The sequence below is a fragment of the Herpailurus yagouaroundi genome, unplaced genomic scaffold (genome assembly GCF_014898765.1).
Source record: "Herpailurus yagouaroundi ecotype Mexico unplaced genomic scaffold, PumYag 163, whole genome shotgun sequence".
NCBI classification, from domain to species: domain Eukaryota; kingdom Metazoa; phylum Chordata; class Mammalia; order Carnivora; family Felidae; genus Herpailurus; species Herpailurus yagouaroundi.
In genome coordinates, this window is record NW_024412404.1 from 42,749,990 (window position 1) to 42,770,316 (window position 20,327).

The following is a 20,327-nucleotide window of genomic DNA, read 5'->3' on the forward strand; positions in this document are numbered from 1 at the left end:
TTTAACTGCCCCCTATGTAAACTCTGATCGGATTTGTGTGGGTGTTTGAAGGGGCTCAGAGTACAGCTGGACCCTCTGATTCTCTGAGGGGCATACATCAGGGGCCGGATGTCCTCTCTAGTCTAGTTCTGACTTAGATCTGTGACTTAACTCCAAGAGAGAGCACATAGGGGTGAGAATAAACAATTTTGCTTTTCAAATGGCTATCTTTTAAAAATTGCACTATATTTTATGGACATTAGCAAATTCAACTATTTGCTACTCAAACAAAGTGATGTGCCAGAGGCTGTGCCTATCCTTCAAAAAGCAAAGTGGCAATTTGTCATTGAGAAGTTAGTGCGGTCCAGTGAGATACTGAAGTTGGTAAATTCTCACACCAAAATGATTTAGCGGTGGGGACAAATTAACCAGTAAAAGTGTGTGCACAGACAAAATTGTCTCTCTCTCTCTCTTTTTTTTCTTGTTCTAAGTTTGACACCAGGAAATTCCTGGATTAATCATATCATTTCAGATATTACACTTTACTTTAGATTAGCGGCAGTAGTATTTTGAAAGTATGGTAAACAACAATGTCCATCCATACTTTCGAGTTTAATCGGAACCTGCCAGCACAGAGGTCCCCTGGCAGCCCCTCACCTCTCAGAGCTGAGGGGCTGCTTCCAGAAGCTCCCACTTACCGACTCTTTAACTTCCCCTCTGAGCTGTTGTCTGCTGTTGAGGGAAGAGAAGGAAACAGAGGTAGCAGGAGAGTGAGAGGCTGAGATTGAAGGAATTACCAACTCTGTCATAATCTAAATGAAACAACTCAACACAAGCCATTTGCAATACTGAAAATACCAAAAAAAGAAAAACAAACTGGCCACTAGAGTCCAAGTTATCTAAATTGGCCTTTCTCTCCTTCCCACTGATTTCTTCTCGTTTCTTTGAAAGACCTGCCCCGAGCAGAGCAGAACGCAGAAACCAAAGTAACCATTTGTGATCAATTAATCACTTCAAGCACATCACTTGAAACTTAACAACTCGCTCTTATTTTCTCCCAACAAATCTTTGAGTTCTAAATAGCCAATGTCAAACCAAAGTCCCAGAAGAAGGGAGAAAGGGCAGATACCTCCTGTTACTTACCTCCTTTGAGATTTGGAAGGAACTGGAAACAACTTTGAATCAACCCCTTTCTCTCTTTCTCCTCCTGGTGCTTTCTCCAAGATGTTTGCAGGCCCCACTTTTTTTTATCCAGACCCAGCTCAGGTGTGTTAGAGCTGAGTGATCTTTCAAAAATGTTCACTTCTCCTGCTCTACCCCTTGTTCCTTTCAATTCTTTGCTCCCTAACAAGTCCTGACAAAGGTGTGTCGGGGTTTACAGTGACTCCACCCTTCCAATTATCTGACACTTGCTGCATTTAAAAAAGATCTGCCTCCAGGAACCAAACTTCACAGGAGGCAGAAAGTTTCTCCTACAGGAGTAGGCCCATTAACCATTTATGGGTCCATGGGGAAAAGGGAACAAAGGTAAAGGAAATGCCCTTTATTACTTCTCCTTATCTTCCATAGCCAGAGAACTGCCACAATTTGGTTTTCCCTTTCCTCTCTGCCACAGAATAGTAAAAATCCCAAAATGCATGACTCATGGTGTGGCCAAGCTTCTGGGGGGCCTGTGGTCAATGGGCCCGAGCCCAGAAAACCTATGAAGTTGGCATGGTTTATATTCAAGACCTGTTTCTCCTGTAGATGCCTCTGCTCTCTTCCCTGCATTCTGACCCAAGCAGGATCAAGCCCACCTGGAGGAAATGGGCGAACTCATTCAGAATAAGATGTTAGTGAATGCAAATATGGCACAGTTGGTGGCATAGGGATTCATTTTTTTTAAAGGGGCAGCCAGGTAGAGTGGTGTTTACTCCAAAGAGTGACATATTAGTGACAGGACTTTAGTCATTTAGCTACTAAATAATGGATAGATACTGTTGAGGATGGTGAAGGACCTTCTTGCCATTCAAATCAGGCAGTCTCCAGATACCCAAAGACAAGTGTGGACGCCTAGAAACTCTGTGGCCTCAGCTACGTTCCATGGACCCATTAGACTTCCCTAAAGGGTCAATTTATACCAATCTATATACTTCTCTTGAATACCTGCTGAGCATCTGGCTTTTCAGGACCCCTAAAGACTAACTTGAGATTCTTGGTATTGGTAATATGGGAGGTCTGAACCTGGGACGCGCTTAGGTGGTATTCCCAGTCCTGAGGAGAGCCGTAGGATTCCTGGAGTATAGCACTAATGCATGTCTGGGCCCTGCCACTGTGGGCACTCACACCACTAGAAGGGTAGCAGGCCACCGAGTACCACCTGCAGCCATCTCATTCCTAAGCTCCCAATATTCTGTGCTGGAATAACCCATTTCAGAATCCTTTCAATGACCTAGAATGTGACACTACTGGGTTCTTGTATCTGGGATGTTCCTATTTGCCCCAAATAAATACTTACTCAACGTGTCTGCCCTGGATCTCATGGGAAAAGAGCACTGGAGAATCTGGAAGATGGAGAGCTTTCAGCATAAATTTGACATAAGCCTGCATCATTCATTCATTTATTAATTCATGAATTAAACGAAAACATGTTGGCTCCTGCTTAGAGCCAGACATTATTTGTTGAAAGTTCAGTGGTGAAATGTAGACATATTCTCTGTCCTTATGGAGTTCACAGTCTGGTGGAACAAGATAGGTCTTAAACAACATATTACTCTACTAAGTCTGCCAGAACAAAATTCTGGTGGCTTACACAACAGATATTCATTCTCTCACAGTTCTGGAGGCTGGAAGTCCAAGACCAGATGTGGGCAGCTTGGGTTTCTCCTGAGGCCTCTCCCTTGGCTGACAGAGGGCTGTCTTCCTGCTGTGTTCTCACTTGGCCTTTCTGTGTGTGTGTGTGTGTGTGTGTGTGTGCGCGCGCGCGCACGCTCAGCATCCCAGCTGTCTCTCTCTTGCTACATATCCTAATCTCCTCTTACAGGGACACCAGTCAGATTGGATTAAAGCCCATCCTAACAGCCTCATATTAACTACTTCATTAAAAGCCATATCTCCAGTGGTGCCTGGGTGGCTCATTCGATTAGGCTTCTGACTCTTGATTTCAGCTCAGGTCATGATCTGAAGGTTTGTGGGATCGAGCCCTGCATCAGGCTCTACATTGACAGTGCAAAGCCTGCTTGGGATTCTCTGTCTCTGTCTCTCTGCCCTTCCCCTACTCATGCTTGCTTGCTCGCTATTTTTCTCCCTCTCTCAAAAATAAATAATCATTAAAAAAAAAAGCCATATCTACAGATTGTGATCACATTATAAAGTAAGGGGGGTTAAATTTCACCATCTAAATTTGGGGGTGGGAGACACAATTTATAACAGATGGTGTGCATACCCCAAACAATTCAGCGCAAATAAAGAAATAATTCTGGATACTACCAGAGAAGAGGAGAGATCATTCAGAGGAGGGGTGGAAGGACAAGTCCTGCTCAGAAGGTAACATTCAGACTGACAGAGGAAAGTTAAACAGAGGTCATACAGGTGAAAGGAGGGATTGAGAATGTTCTAGAATCTAGACAGGGAAGAAAATATTTAAGAAGGCTATGAAGTAGAAGAAGCATGATGAATTTGAGGAAAAGTGATGCCAATCTATTTAACTGTACCAAATGAAGGTAGGGTGGCAGTGGGAGTGAAGCTACAGGGAGAACAGGGCCTCATTAGTCAGGGGAGGGAGGTGTTTTAAGGTACATGGAAAATGTTCTTAAATGGACATCAGGAAGCAACTCTACACTGGTACTGTATCAGTATTTGGATTATTAAGAAAGAAGAGAGACTGGAATTAGTGTTTTCTAAGGTCTATTGTGTGCCAGATATTTTACATATGGTATTTTATTTAATCCCTATAGAAACTCTAAGAGTTGCTCTCATTTTATAGCTGAGAAAAGTGAAACTCAGGGTGGTCAAATAATGAGGCCAAAGATTTTACACTTAATAAGTGGCCCTAAATGGAGTTGATGATTGATCATAACTACCTGATAAAGCCTCCATACAAAACCAACAGTATGGGGTTCACAGAGCTTCCAGGTTGGTGAACATATCCACGTACCAGGAGGGTGACACATCCCAGGTCCACAGGGACAGAAGCTCAGGTGCTCAGGAATGTCCGAGACCTCACCCAATGCATCTCTTAGTCTGGTTGTTCATCTATATCCTTTATCATGTCCTTTAATAAACTGATAAACATAAATAAGTGTTTCCTTAAGTTCTGTGAGCTGGTCTGGCAAATAATTGAATCCAAGGGGGAGGAGGTCACAGGAACCTCTGATTTGTAGCCAAGTTGGACAGAAATTGTGGGTAACCTGGGGACCTATGACTTACAACTGGCATCTGAAGTGGGGGGCAGTCTTGTAGGACCAAGCCCTTACCCCGTGGGATCTGACTCTATTTCCAAGCAGACAGTGTCAGAATTGAGTTAAATTGTAGGACACACAACTGGTGTTGCAGAGTTGTCTGATGAGGGAACCCCCCCTCCCCCACTGACTTTTGGTGACCTAAGCATCCAAAGTGTTGCAGGCTTGGTAGTGATGTGAGACTAAAGGAAGACACAGGAGGAGGAGTGGGTTTGTTTTTTGTTGTTTTTTTTTTTTACACAGTGGCAGAGCCTATATTCCTCCAACCCTCATTACCCATTGCCTTGTGTATCATTAAAATTTAAATATGCCCATAGCTTTGGGATGAAAGAAAGTAAGCAATATCAAAATAGATCAGGCCTGAGAGCAAATGACAACTTAAATCAGAACAAAAACCATCTGAATAGTGGGGATATTTGCAGTCAAGAGCATTATGGTGTTGGTATAGTTTATTGATGCTTTTAGATAAAAATCTGTCTATTAGGACTTGGCCATCATGGACCAAACAGTTATTTAACTATAACCAAATATATAAATATGAAACCAAACATGCTACCCAACCATTGGAATCAGCATGGCTTTTTTTTTTTCCTCTCCCCTTGGGGTCCTATAATAACATTGGTACTCTCCAGGGACAATGGAAAAGTCAGACCCAAAATAGATAAACCCTAAAGTAATTCATCCAAGATCCTCTAAGCTAACTCAATAGCTAATAAGCCTGTGTGTATGTGTGTGTGTGTGTGTGTGTGTGTGTGTGTGTGTGTGTGCTATTTACACGGTCTTGTACTAGGCACTTTGGGAAAGAAGGAAATTAAAAGAATTCAAGTGTTTATATTCTACTCAACATTCACCATTTATCATGCTTGCAAAAATCATTTATTTATTAAAAAAAATTTTTTAATGTTTGATGGAGAGAGAACATGAGCAGGGGAGGGGCAAAGAGAGGGAGACAGAGTTGGAAGCAGACTCCACACTGTCAGCACAAAGCCCTGACGTGGGTCTCAAACCCACGAACCATAAGATCATGACCTGAGCCAAGGTCAGACGCTGAACCAACTGAGCCCCTTAGTAAAATCATTTATAAGAAGACATTACCTTGGTACATGGAGTGAAAGAAATCTTATATTCATTCAACATTCATGAATTAAGTTCCTACCATACTCCTGGTACTAAGGGAGTTGTCTTTTACAGGTTTTAAATTAACCAGAAAACAACAAAATCCTTGCTAAAATGAAGGAACAAAGAGTCAAGGTTAGGAAGTAGCAGTGACTAAGACACCGGAAAGGTGTTTCTTGTTCCCTCCTCCATTCAGAGCTTTGTTAATGAGTCACATTTCATTAATTTGTGATGGACTAGAAAGAAAATTTCCTTAAGAGGCAACCGGAAAAATATTCATCCACTGCAAATTATCTACTGACTTTTAAATAGGTTGGGGAGAGAGGGTGTCTGTTCATGTGTAGCCCAGATTGGCACCTGGTGCCCAGATTCTCATCACTTGCTGAGCAACGTGAGTGTGGGTGGACCCTGTTTTACATGGTTGCCAAGTTTCTGAAAAGTGATGTGTAAATCCACTTTTTAGTAACAGGGTGAGTGTTTTTTGTCAAATGACTGTTCACTGCTTCATTAATCTTTGTGAACACAGAGTTTTCTTTACTTACTTGGCTTAAAGGAATGTACCCTATCAGTGGATTTCTACCAATTTCGTGACTCTCTTATAAAACATCACATGGTAGTGATATGTTGTTATCATGAAACTTTCATACAGGAATCCTGAGGCTTTGGGATATGCTCGCCTTGCATTCCTAAGAGACAATAAGAAGTTCACTGAGAAGGAGGTGAGAGAAAATCATTTTATATTTAATGAGATAATTCCAGTATCTACAGTCATTGATTCAGCTCTTTTGTCGGATAGTAAGCCCACTAATTAAAAAAAAAAAAAAAAAAAGAATTCCTACATATTAAAATAAAAACGATACAATAATTTCTTGTTGCAGTTTACTACCATCTTTCTAAGACTAGAAGGACATATTTCTGCCTAACTTTCTCTTTGGTTGCATGTACTCCTGGATAAGAACTCCCTGTAAACAATGATGACAACAGCATATGTCAGAATTATGGAGCAAGTTGGCTTTTGGGAGGATGCAGCTGAGAAATAGTACCAACTCCTGCCCTTCGCATGTGGGCTTAAGGTCTCCCTGCTTTTCCTCTCTCTAATAGTTCTTGAATTGTTCCCAAACTGTGTTCCTTGCTGCCTTTATTATAACAGAGCACTTGGTTTCTTTCCTTCCATTTCTAATTTCAGATCTATTTACTCATTTGCCCACTCAGAACCCATAAACATTTGTTGAACGAATAAACAAATACCTATTGTCTACTGTGAACATGGCATTGGGTGGATAGACACAATTGAGGATGAGATGTAAAACATACCTTTAAGGAATTTACAATACAAAAAAAAAAGATATATGGATATCCAGCTGTGGGCGTCAGCTAATGTTTCATGAAAGAGATGTCATTTGAGTTGGACTGAAAAGGATGGGTGGTATTAAGAAGCTGAAGGTGGAGCTGAAATTTCAAGCACAGGATCCAGCATGAGAGGCACAGACACAGGAAAGAGTAAGGCTTGGGTGGAGGATGGTAAAACATACCATGAAAAAAGAGGAGATAGAGGGAGAGGTTGGAGGTATAGGGTGTGCCAGCTGGATCATGGGGAATCTGAAATGCCAGCCTGAGGAATGTCTACATCGTTCCATGGGTGAGAGGGATTTATGGGAAGTCAAAAAATGGAATGATGAGAACTTGGTGGAACAAAAATTAATATGGTGACAATGTAGAGTGGACCAGAAGAGATGAGATAGTGAGACCAGTAAGGACACTAGGGCAATAGTTTAGGTGAAAGATAAAGGCTGAAGTTTAGCAGGGCAAAGATGAAAAAGGAAAAGAACCAAAGGGGCCAATATCAGGGAGGTTGGGCAGACACATTGTGTTTAGTGATTGCTGCTAGGATGACAAAGAGAGTAGGGCTTAGGATGACACTGAGATTTTTCCAAGCCAACCACTGACCACAGCAACTTCCCTCCTTTTCTCTCATTCAAAAGGCCACCTTCTACCTTCCTCAAGATGCCATCTGTTAGAGCTTGCAGGAGGATATGGGAGGAAAAAAGATCATTCCCTTGGTTTGGACTTTTCCCTGCTTCCATTTTTGTGTCCTATGTTCATTACCTAACACATGGGAGGTATAAAAAATGGCTTTATTTTCTGTCTTGAAGAATTTAGATATTAAGACAATGGGATAATATTAGAATATATTACCTGTAGATAATATACTTAATTAGTTGAAAACCATCATGTGTTACTGCTAACACATGCCCTACTAAATTATCTGTAATTCTTTTCATTTTTTTCACAATAATTATTTATTTAAGTAATATCTAATGTGGGGCTTCAGCTTACAACCCTGAGATCAAGAATTGCACGCTCCTCTGACCTAGCTAGTCAGGCGCCCCTGTAACTTGTTTCTAATAATAAATATTTACAGATTACTTTTTATCAAAAGACAGCAATGAGCCAAAGAAAAATATGTGAAGTGTTACTCTTAGCAGTTGCTTCCCTTTCATAATCAGAGAAAATATATACCTTAGATTCGAAAAGATTCCCCCATTTATGGAAGAAATGAAAATCCTCCTATCTGGGCTGGAAGTAATTCCTCTGTTTGGCACTGTTTACCTGCCCACACTGGCAGTGTTAAACCTCTCTAAGAGCTGGGGTAAGCCAAGTTATTCATACTTTATTTGCTCAGAAATTACATAGAAGGGATGTCAGAAGCATCAAGGAGATGATAAGTTCAATATTGCTCATAGAAAAAAAGATGAGCTCTCAAGAATGAATAACCGAATGTAAATAGACTAGTTGTTTAAATAGACCGATATGTTAGGCCTGATCCCTACTGGGGAGCAAGGAAAAACAATTCAACAAAATAGCAGGAAGCCACATGACAGATGGATTTACTACTGGATTTTAATGGCCTTTAGCCCAAAGATCTGAAATGTCTGCATCAGGTGATGAGCATTTCCTTGTACTATATTCCAAGATTCAGAAGATGGGGTTGGCTCTCATAAAACACGTCCACACAAGGACCATCTTCATTCAGATGAAGACCACACCCTGTTATCTAGTTTGTGGTTACCACTGTTTTCCTCATGGGTATATCTCTAATACATAGACTCACACTGAAATCAGGTCTTGTTCCCTGACATGCTCATTGACTCAACATTCCAGTGATTATAACACTCATCTAAAAATTTCCAAACTGTTCTTACATCAGTGGTTCCCAGCTTGTGTTTTGGGGCCCTTGGTGTTTTAGCCATTTGCCAGAATCAGACGTAAATCAGATCATTTACGTCCAGTAAAGTTTACCCTTTTTTGTGCCCCATGAGTTTTGACAAATGCATATAGTTGTATAACCACCACATTCAAGATCTAGAACAGTTCCATCCCATCCCCAAGTTCCATTGTGTACCATTGTAATCCATCCCCATCTAGAGCCCCTGTCAACTACTAATCTGTTTCCTATTGCTATGGTTTCCTTTTTCCAGGTTGTCATGTAATGGAATCCTACAATACATAGCCTTTTGAGGCTGGCTTCTTGGACTAGAATTTGAGATTCATCCGTGTTGTGAACATTAGTTTGCCTCTTTTTATCACTAAGTATATTCAATTTTTTTGATATACAATTTTTATACATCCATATGTTGATGGCCATTTGAATTGTGTTCAGTTTTTGGAAGTTTGCTTTAAACATTATGTACAGATTTTGTGTGAACATAAGTTTTTTATTTCTCTTGGACAAATACCTAGATGTGGAATGCTGACCTAGGTAAATATAGATTTAATTTGTTAAGAAACTAGCAATTGTTTTTTTAAAGTGTTTGTAACATTTTGCATCTTCACCAGCATGTATGAGAGCTCATATTGTTCTATGTCTTTGTCAGCTCTTGGTATTGTACATTTTTTTGATTTTCATCATTCTAGTAAGTATGGAGTGGTATTATGTTATGGCTTTAATTTGCCTTTCTCTGTTGACTAATGATGTTGATCATCATTTCATGTGCTTATTTCCCATTCATTTATTTTCTTTGGTGAATTATCTGTTCAGATCTTTGCCCATTTTCAAATTGCATTGTTTTCTTATTATCGAATTTTGATAATCCTATATATATTCTAGGTATAAATCCTCTTTGAGGTGTTTTTGCAAATATTTTATCCTAGCCTGTGGCTAGACTTGTCATTTTCTTAATAGAACACTTTGGAGAGGAAGTCCAATTTATCATTTTTTTCCTATTATGAATTGTATATTAAAGCAATGTTTAAGAAACATGCCCAACCCAAGTTCATGAGGATTTTCTCATATATTTTTTCTAGAAGTTTTATTATTTTCAGCTTTAAATTTATAACTGTGAATCATTTTGAGTTAATTTTTATGTGAGAGGTATCTATTAAGGTTTATTTATTTTTTTTACATAGGGTGTCCAATTGTTCCAACACCATTTGTTGAAAAGATGATCCTTTCTCCATTGAATTACCTTTGCAAATTTGTCAAAAAATCAATTACTTATATAAGTATGGGTCTATTTCTGAGCTATTATGTGCCATTGATCTATGTGTCTGCATCTATTGACACAAATATGTGATTTTTCTCTTTTAGCCTATTGACGTGATGGATTGCAATAATTGATTTCAAATGTTGCACCAGTCTTGCATACCTGGGATAAATTCCACTTGGTCATTGTGTACAATTCTTTTTACACATTGATATGGTTGATTTGCTAAGTTTTTTAAAAAAATTTTTTAATGTTTACTTATATTTGAGAAAGATAGAAGACAGTTCATGAGTGGGGGAGGAGCAGAGAGAGACTGAGACAGAATCTGAAGTGGGCTTCAGGCTCTGAGCTGTCAGCACAGAGCCTAATGTGGGGCTTGAACTCACAAGGGGTGAGATCATGACCTGAGTGGAACTTGGATGCTTAGCCAACTGAGCCACCCAGATGCCCCTGATTTGCTAATTTTTTTTGAGAATTTTTACGTCTATATTCATGAAAGATATTGGTCTCTAGTTTTCTTATAACATTTTTGTCTGGTTTTGGTATTAGGGTAATTCTGGCCTTATAGAATAAATTAGAAGTATTTCCTCTGCTTCTAATGTCTGAAAGAGATTGTAGAGGATTGGTATAATTTCTTCCTTAAATGTTTGGTAAAAGTCACCAGTGAATATATCTGGGACTGATGTTTTTTTAAAATAGGTTATTATTGATTCCATTTCTTTAAGAGATATAAGCCTATCCTAATAGTCTATTTCTCTTTGTGAGTTTTGGCAAATCATCTTTCAAGGAACTGGTCTATTTCATCTAAGTTATCAAATTTGTGGGTGTAGAGTTATAGTGATTCCTTAAAAAAATTTTTTTAAAGAGTTTTTTTTAAAGTAAACTCTATACCCAATGTGGGGCTCAAACTTACAACCCTGAGCTCAAGGGTCACATGCTCTACCAAATGAGCCAGCCAGGTGCCCGATAGTTTTCTTTTATTATCCTTTCAATGTCAGTAGGATCTGTAGTAATGTCCTCTCTTTCATTTCTGACAGTAGTAAATTATGGAGTCTCTTTCTTAATCAGCCTACTACAGGCTAATCAATTTTATTGATCTTTTCAAAGAACCAACTTCTGGTTTTGTTGATTTTCTCCATTGGTTTCTTGTTTTCAATTTCATAGATTTTTGCTATAATTCTTGTTATTTCTTTTCATCTGCTTCCTTTGGATTTAATTTGCTCTTTTTCTCATTTCCTAAAGTGGAAACTTAGATGATTGATTTTAAATCTTTCTTCTTTTTTAATATTAGCATATGATGCTATCAGTTTCCCTATAAACACTGCTTTAACTGCATATCACAAATTTTGAAAACACATATAGTGTTTTCATTTTTATCTTGGTATTTCCTCTGATTCCTGTGTTATTTAGAAGAATGTTGTTTAATCTCTAAGTATTTGGGATTTTCCAGTTATCTGTTGTTTTCTAGTTTAATTCCATGTCATTGAAAGCAGACATGTCATTGAGACCATCCCCCCTCCCACAACCCCTCTAGTAACCCTCAGTTTGTTCTCCATATTTATGAGTCTCTTCTGTTTTGTCCCCCTCCCTGCTTTTGTATTATTTTTGTTTCCCTTCCCTTATGGTCATCTGTTTTGTTTCTTAAAGTCCTCATATGAGTGAAGTCATATGTTTTTTGTCTTTCTCTGACTGACTAATTTCACTTAGCATAATACACTCCAGTTCCATCTACATAGTTGCAAATGGCAAGATTCCATTCTTTTTGATTGCTGAGTAATACTCCATTGTATATATATACCACATCTTCTTTATCCATTCATCCATCAATGGACATTTGGTCTCTTTCCATACTTTGGCTATTGTTGATAGTGCTGCTATAAACATGGGGGTGCATGTGCCCCTTGGAAACAGCACACCTGTATCCCTTGGATAAATGCCTAGTAGTGCAATTGCTGGGTCGTAGGGTAGTTCTATTTTTAGTTTTTTGAGGAACTTCCATACTGTTTTCCAGAGTGGCTGCACCAGCTTGCATTCCCATCTTTTTTTTTTTAACATTTATTTATATTTGAAAGAAAAAGAGAGAGTAGGGGAGGGGTAGAGAGAGAAGAGACAGAGGATGCGAAGCAGGCTCTGTGCAGACAGCAGTGAGCCAGATGCAGGGCTTGAACTCACAGACTGTAAGATCATGACCCAAGCCTAAATTGGACACTTAACCAACTGAGCCACGTAGGTGCTCCTGAATCTGTCCATTTCTGATAGAGGCATGTTGAAGTCTCCAACTATGATAGTGTATTCGTCTATTTCTCTTTGCAATTCTATTACTGTTTGCTTCATAATAGATGCTCTGGTTTTAGGTGCATACACATTAAGAATTGTCCTGTCTTGTTCTACAATTGACCTATTCTTTATGCAATCCTCTTCTTTATCTGTGATAATTTTCCTTGCTTTGAAGTCTGATTTGTCTGAAATTAAAAAGCTATTCCTACTTTCTTTACATTAGTAATAGCATGGTATATTTTTCTCCATCTTTTTATTTTTCATCCATACTTTTGATCTATATGTGTTTTTATATTTAAAGTAGTTTTCTTGTAAACAACATATAATTGGGTCTTGTGTTTTGATCCACTCTGACAACTGTGTCTTTTAGATATTTAGACCATAGACATTCAAAGTGATGATTAATAATAGCTGGGTTAATACCTATCATGTCTGTTACTGTTTTCTTTGTTACCCTTTTTCTTTGTTTCTATTTTTGTCTTCCATTCTTTTTCTTGCCTTTGTGATATTAGTTGAGTGTTTTATATGATTCCAGTTTCTCTCCTTTCTTGGTTATACCTCTTTTTAAAGGTTGTTTTTTTTTTTTTTTTATACTGGTTGCCCTAGAGTTTACATTGACAAGTAAAGTCCACTTACACATAATACTATACCACTTCATGTTAGTGTGAGTATCTTACAATAGCAAAATAATTCCAACTCCTCCTTCCTGTCCTTTGTATCATTGCTGTCTTTCATTTTACTTACATATAAGCATATATTATATACATAATATATGTACATAATACATATATGTATTATACATACACACATATGTTGTACACATACACACAAAATATATTTTGAACAAACTGTTGTCTGTTAGATCAATTAGTAATAAGAAAAATAGAAGTTTTTATTGTACCTTCATTTATTCCTTTTTCAGTTCTCTTCCTTACTTTATATAGACCTGAGTTTCTGACCTATATAATTATCCTTTTTTCTAAAAAACTTCTTTTAACATTTCTTAAAAGACCTGTCTATTGACAACTCACTCCCTCAGTTTTTTTTGTCTGAGTAAGTCTTTATTTCTGACTGACCTCTTTTATTACTATTCTTGTAGCAGACATCATTGGCAGTAATGGTATCCAATCATAATCTCTGTGATCTCATTTGAGACTGGTTCAGTGCGCAGATATCTGTTTTTTCAGTAGCAACATTAAATATTAAGAAAGCATGACATGTGCTATTTGTTGCAGTATTTGACATTTATCCTCAAGAAAAGCACACACAAGGTGATTTGCTTTATTTGATTTCTTTAATCCACAAAAGAATACAAATCATTAACAGTGTGGTGAGTGTTATGGACTTTGGTGTAATGGATAGGATTTGACCAAGCATTTCCAGAGTATTTGGAAGGAGAATCGGGCAGTACATGTCAACTTATTACCATGGCTCTGTGCATAGTCTTCTGTATAGACTGGGAATGTATTATCTGTTATAGTGGTCATGGTGGCAGCTTCTCAATTCTAACCCCACACTTTTCCTTTTAACCTACTGCCCTTGTTAATGATGGATTTAGGAAGGAACTGTGACCCATTTCTTGCCAATTGTACATGAAGAAAGCCTATCTAGGGACTTTTTGGGAAAGGCTTATTGCTTCTAAAGAGACAAAGAAGAGATAAGCCTTTTCTTTTTCAGGATATTGTTATGTCTGGATGTGATGTAGAATTGTTAAAACACTACAGCCACAAGAGCAAAATCACCACAGTGAGGAGATGAGAATTGAAAACATCCTTGTTCCTCAATGACAACACTGAGAGCCAGAATAAACAGTCATGGAGCCACCCTATCTCTGGATTCCTTGGATATAAGATTATAAATTTCCTTATCTTTTTATTTTTTTTCAACGTTTATTTATTTTTGGGACAGAGAGAGACAGAGCATGAACGGGGGAGGGGCAGAGAGAGAGGGAGACACAGAATCGGAAACAGGCTCCAGGCTCTGAGCCATCAGCCCAGAGCCTGACGCGGGGCTCGAACTCACGGACTGCGAGATCGTGACCTGGCTGAAGTCGGACGCTTAACCGACTGCGCCACCCAGGCGCCCCATCTTTTTAAAAAATATTTTACTTATTTTTGAGAGAGAGAGAGAGAGACAGAGTATGAGTGGGGGAGGGGCAGAGAGAGAGGGAGACGCAGAATCTGAGGCAGGCTCCAGATTATGAGCGGTCAGCACGGAGCCAGACGGGGGCTCCAACTCATAAACCACAAGATCATGACTTGAGCCGAAGTCAGACGCCCAACTGACTGAGCCACCCAGATACCCCATAAACTTTCTTATCATTTAAGCCAATTTGAATTGGTATTTTCAGTTATTGGAGTTGAAGGCATCCTCACTGATACATAATAATATATAATAATATTGTCCAAACTTACATACATAATAAGTAATGGAATCTCTAAATCTACATAGATGCTATTGTGAATAATAAAATAAAAAGTCATTTTAAATGTTAATGAAGTCAAAATATCCCTCTGGCATTGCCTAATTTTTTAATCACTTGATTCCAGAAGTACACATATCATCATGTGGAACTCTGTAAAATATTTTGACCTTAAGAAGAGATATTCACATTCAAACGTTGAGAATGATTCACTCCAATGTAGACTCAAATGTAGCTCCCTCATTGTCAAGACCACAAACACCCAAGACTTACAAGTACCAATTCTCAAAAGACGCAAGAACCTTTGAGACTAATTTTAGTAAAAATGGGCATCATTCTAATGTTTTAACTTTTTTTAATGTTTATTTAATTTTGACTAAGAGAGAGACAGAGCAGGTGTGGGGGAAGGGAAGAGAGAGAGGGAGACACAGAATCTGAAGCAGGCTCCAGGCTCTGAGCTGTCAGCACTGAGCCTGCTGCAGGGCTCGAACCCATGAACTTCGAGATCATGACCTGAGCTGAAAGTCGGCTGCTTAATCAGTTGAGCCACCCAGGCGCCCCTTTTTCTTATTTTAAAAAATTTTTTTTTCTAATGTTAGTATCATAAAATCTTGGAGCTCAAAGAGGTCTTAGAGATCACCTAATGATAATGCAAATGAGAAAATTGAGATCCAAATAAACTAAATATGTTATTGAAGGTCATCTATGGTAGAGACAGGACTAAGATGTAGGTTTTTGTTTGCTTGTTTTGCTATGGCATTTGGGGAACTGTTCAAAATGCATTTTGAGGCTCTTAACTATCCTAAATACTGAGGAACTTGAAGGATTATCAAACATTGTGGACCAGGCATGTTCTTCTAAAATCCGGTGCAAGTTTTAGCAATTCTCAATGATGAACTTAAGTAGAATAACCCTGCTCCTGATGATTTTTACCATCCACTCATTTCTCTTGGGAATAAGAAGTAAGCTTAGCCATTGTACATACTAACAAGATACTTGAACAGTCAGGATAGTTAGTGTGGCATAAAATCAAATGTATTTTATAAGGTAATTTTTTTTGCCATGTACTCTGTGTTTATCAGATTATGCTTGTTTCATCTATATTGAATAAAGCGGCCACAGGAGGAATAGTACCTGAAATGGGGTACTAGAATTTTAAAGAAAATACTTTCATTTCTGATTATCTCAAATCCCCCAACTCTTTGGCCTGTTACTAGAGGACTTAATTAAAATTTTAAATAGCCACAAAAATGATAAAGATCCAATAATCTGATGCTAAAAACATTAATGAGCATCAGAGAAATACAAATCAAAACTACAATGAGCTATCACCTCACACTTGTCAGAGTGGCTAAAACCAACAACACAGGAAACAAAAGGTATTGGTGAAAATATGCATAAAGGGGAACCTTCTCACACTGTTGGTGGGAATGCAAACTGGTGCAGCCACTCTGGAAAACAGTATGAAAGTTCCTCAAAAAGTTAAAATTAGAACTATCCTTCAACCCAGCATTTGCACTAGGTATTTATCCAAAGAATATAAAAATACTAATTCAAAGGGATATATATACTCTGATGTATATAGCAGCAGCATCTATAATTGCCAAATTATGGAAAGAGCCCAAGTGTCCATTGACTGATGAATGGATAAAGAAGATGTGGTATATGGGGTACCTGGATGGCTCAGTTGGTTGAGTGGCTGACTCTTGATTTTGGCTCAGGTCCCAGGGTCACGGGATCGAGCCCTATGTCGGACTCCACTGCTGACTGTGGAGCCTGCTTAAGCTTTGTCTCTCTCTCTCTCTTAAATTAAAAAAAAAGAAGAAGAAGAAGACTATATATATATATATCTCCACACCCATACAATGGAATATTACTCAGCCATAAAAAAAAGAATGAAATCTTGCCATTTGCAACAACATGGATGGAGCTAGACAGTATTATGCTAAGTGAAATAAGTCAAATACTATATGATTTCACATCATAATTTAAGAATTTAAGAAACAAATGAGCAAAGGGAAGAGAGAGAAAGAGAGAGAAAGAGAGACCTTCTATAGAGACCTAACTATAGAGAACAAACTGATGGTCACCAGAGAGGAGGTGGGGGTTGGGTTAAATAAGTGAGGAGATTAAGGAGGGCATTTGTTGTGATGAGCACTGGGTGTTGTATGGAAGTATGGAATCTTATATTGCATACCTGAAACGAATAACTAACTAACTGGAATTTAACTAACTGGAACTAACTAACTGGAATTTAAATAAAAACTTAAGAGAGAGAGAGAGAGAGGGAGAGAGAAAGATCCATTAATGCTTCTCTTTCCCCACAACTAACAAGAAGGAACTTTCACTTCACTATAATGATTTTATAATAATCCTGTGTAACTTGCAAGAGTATCATAAATAAGGTTCAGGTCATCAATAATAATATATTGCCATAATTGAAATAACATTTTAATAGGTAATTTTGGAAGGAAGTAGACCTTCTAAATCCAAAACCTGGAAAAACAAACCTAGACTGAGAAGAAATATCTGGGTTAATTGCAGTCAGACTGACTTAACTGTATATAGAACCTCCCACCAATGTTCAAGGCTGCCTGTTTTCTTAGCAATAACTTGTGGGTAGAGAACAGTGTTCTTGGCACAGGAAAAGCACAAAAGGGGACTTTTCCATTAAAGGGATAAAAATGCAGCAGGTATGTGACCTTTGGGTTTCCATTTTTGGTTTGTCTGAGTTAACTCAGACATCTGAGAAAGGGCTGGGAGAGTTAAGTTGTTTATGTAAACCTTAACTCATTTAATCAGACTATGAGGATTTTTTTTAGGTTAGGAGACAGACAAAAATGGGTGTTTGATGAAAGATGGGAGAATTTACTCTGATGCTCATACAAATGGGGTTGGGAGTAGGGTAGAATGGGAGGGAATTTCCATTAGTTCAAGATCTGATAAGTTGATCGTCAAAGGGGATTTTATCACAAAAGCTGGGAAGGGATTTTGAAATAGAAAGTTGATTTGATCGGATCTCACATGACCAAAAAAACCCTCACAGCAATTATCTACTTGTACTCTCAGAAAGTTCTTGCAGTCCATCAGACTGCCAGCTTTACTAAAGTCTGTGCACTCGACCCAGAACACCATCAGGCTTATTCTAGGGCCTGAAATGCATAGGAAGGAATGCAAGAGATCATTGGCTATTTTGAAAAATCAGCATAGTGTTAAGCCTGACAATAAAGCTAACGAGTTTAGGTTTCTTGTAACAATTTGGGAAGAAGGTCTTACATGTAGTCACAGATTTCTTTTCCCCATATAGACATGGAGACTCTTCTGCTACCAGGAGATCAGTGCCCAGTTAGAGAAAGAAGAACACAAATCAGAAAAGCAAATCTGGGGCGCCTGGATGATTTAGTCGGTTAAGCGTCTGACTCTTGATTTCAGCTCAGGTCATGATCTCACAGTTTGTGAGATGGAGCCCAGCTTGAGATTCTGTCTCTCCCTCTCTCTTTGCCCCTCCCCCTCTCATACACATACACACACTCTCTCTCAAAATAAATAAACATTTAAGAAAGAAAGAAAAGCAAATCTTTTCCCAAGGGCAAGACTGGCTAGAACAATTTGGTATCAATAGAACTTCAAAGGGCAGCGGCAAATTGAATGCCTATGGACACCATCCTGGCTGGCCTGCTTAATGAAACCGAGGGGCTGACTTTCCTCATTCCCCACATAGGACATCTGACCACTTGTCCTTTGTACCTCTTCTGCACCCACCCACACTTTTTCTGCACCTCTAACACTTGAATGCAGCTGTTTGTTTTCTTAAAAGTCCTTGGAGAAATGGGCTGGGTTTTATCTTTTCACTGTATTCCCACCAGTGAACACAGTGTCTATAGAACAACAGGCATTCAATAAATCTTCCTCCTTTCTGAGCTCCTGACTAGTGTTCCCAACCAGTGCTGTCTACCTCCAGGGATATCCTGTTGGGGCTTCAACTTCCATATGTCACAAACCAGACCTGTCACGCTCCCCCTCTATCCTCCCCTCAGCCATGTCCCTGGTGCTGTATTCATCTTAGTGTCTACAGGGCCTGGTCTGTATCAGGCTCGCTGTAGTATTTAGAAAACGTTCATGGAATGAACGTGGAATGAGAAAATAAGAAAAAAGAGAACAGAAAAGAAGTATGAGGGGGAAAAAAGTAACAAAGCATAGGGAACTGAGAAGGATAATTGAGATTGGTTTCCCCCAAATCAGGAGGGATAGGATGCATCTAGATCCCTCAACAGAAGAGCTAGAACACTCTTCCAATTTATTCTACTTCTCTTCCAGCATTTTCTTCCAATTTGGGTTAGACTCTCAATGTTTTGTGAATATGATGAGAGAAGGGACTTACGGGCACGTTTCCACCTTCTCCGCCATTCCTGCATACACAGATCATATCAACATCTGGGCTCTTTCCCACTATGAAGCATGGCAACAGTTGGTGAAAATGAAAAGTGTGATTAGATTCCTTGTTCCTAACCTTGTAGTTCTTGAGATGAGGCTCTGAAATGAAGGTCTGGGGTTAGGTTTCATTTGCTTTTCCCATGGGGAATGACTCCCTATTTTGCCTTAGGGAGGTAAAGGGACAAGATCTTGCTTGCTCTTCTGGTCCTGGAGTTTTAACAGTCTTGTAACTTATTGTATGTTTTCTTTCTGAGTTCTGTTGCCAGCTTATTCCAAGTCTGATGCTCTAATCTCTTTGATGACATGTCATAACTCTTACCCCAAGACATTTTCAGGTAAAGGCAAGATGCAGGCACTCCTTGATTTTATTTGTGGGAGGTACATTCTAGCCCACAGGGAAATGTGTAAGAAATATTCTGTCATTGTAAGGGGCTTGGTAAAATCATGCTGACATGTGGTAGTTGTGAAGGGTGTTTAGATTGATGAAAAGAGCATTTTCCAGAGAAATTATCATTTTTTCAACACTTGTTCCAACAGGAGGCTTAAAGGACTCCTGTGATTGATTTTTTTAAACTGTGAAAGCCCCTGCTATTCCTACAGCAGCTGTTCTTACATGCTGAGTATCAGCCAATATACCTCAGATTCCTGGCATCTGGCATTCCAATTTTTCTACTGGAGTAGAGAATTTTACTGAAATATAAATGGGCAAGAATTTGTGAACTCCCTCAGTTAGCACATGGGGCAGGCTGTGAAAACCAGTGATAGGAGGTCCCTTCCTCCTGAAAACCCTGGCCTAGAGACTTGAAAGATATTCTTTTTTGTAATATTTTAAACAAAATAGTACAAGTGCTCATAAAAATAAATTATTTACATGATATAGACTCTATTAAGAGATTTCTGTAGATCTCTAATGTAAATGAATATTAAAAACACAATTCAGCTTGTTGCCTTCAGGCACAGTGTTCACAAGGAAATTAGGCAACAGTACAGATTCAGGCTCAGAACAACCCCAAACAACACACTTGTCCTAAACTCCAATTGTCCCCCGCAAAAAATTGGAGTTCAGGGGCAAGAATCATTTTCATGTAAGAAGAACAACACATTCATTCTTAATAAAACAAATGACATCCCTCATACAGCAAAAGAAATGAGCACACGGTTCATATTTAGATGAGT

At 38.7% G+C, this 20,327-nt stretch overlaps 1 protein-coding gene across 3 annotated transcripts in view; it reads right to left on the minus strand.

Annotated features, from left to right (window-relative positions):
* COL17A1 (collagen type XVII alpha 1 chain) overlaps nucleotides 1–1,354 on the minus strand; it is a 50,901-nt gene extending 49,547 nt beyond the window's left edge. Inside the window, exons 1-2 of one of the 3 annotated variants that reach the window (XM_040486351.1) lie at nucleotides 1,123–1,353; nucleotides 678–711 (exon numbers count right to left, since the gene is read on the minus strand). The gene's annotated coding sequence lies outside the window, so the exon portion shown is untranslated. Of the gene's footprint in view, nucleotides 1–677; nucleotides 712–1,122 lie in introns of all 3 variants that reach the window. The other 2 variants (XM_040486352.1, XM_040486350.1) reach the window with 2 other exon arrangements.
* Between the last annotated feature and the right edge of the window lie 18,973 nt (nucleotides 1,355–20,327).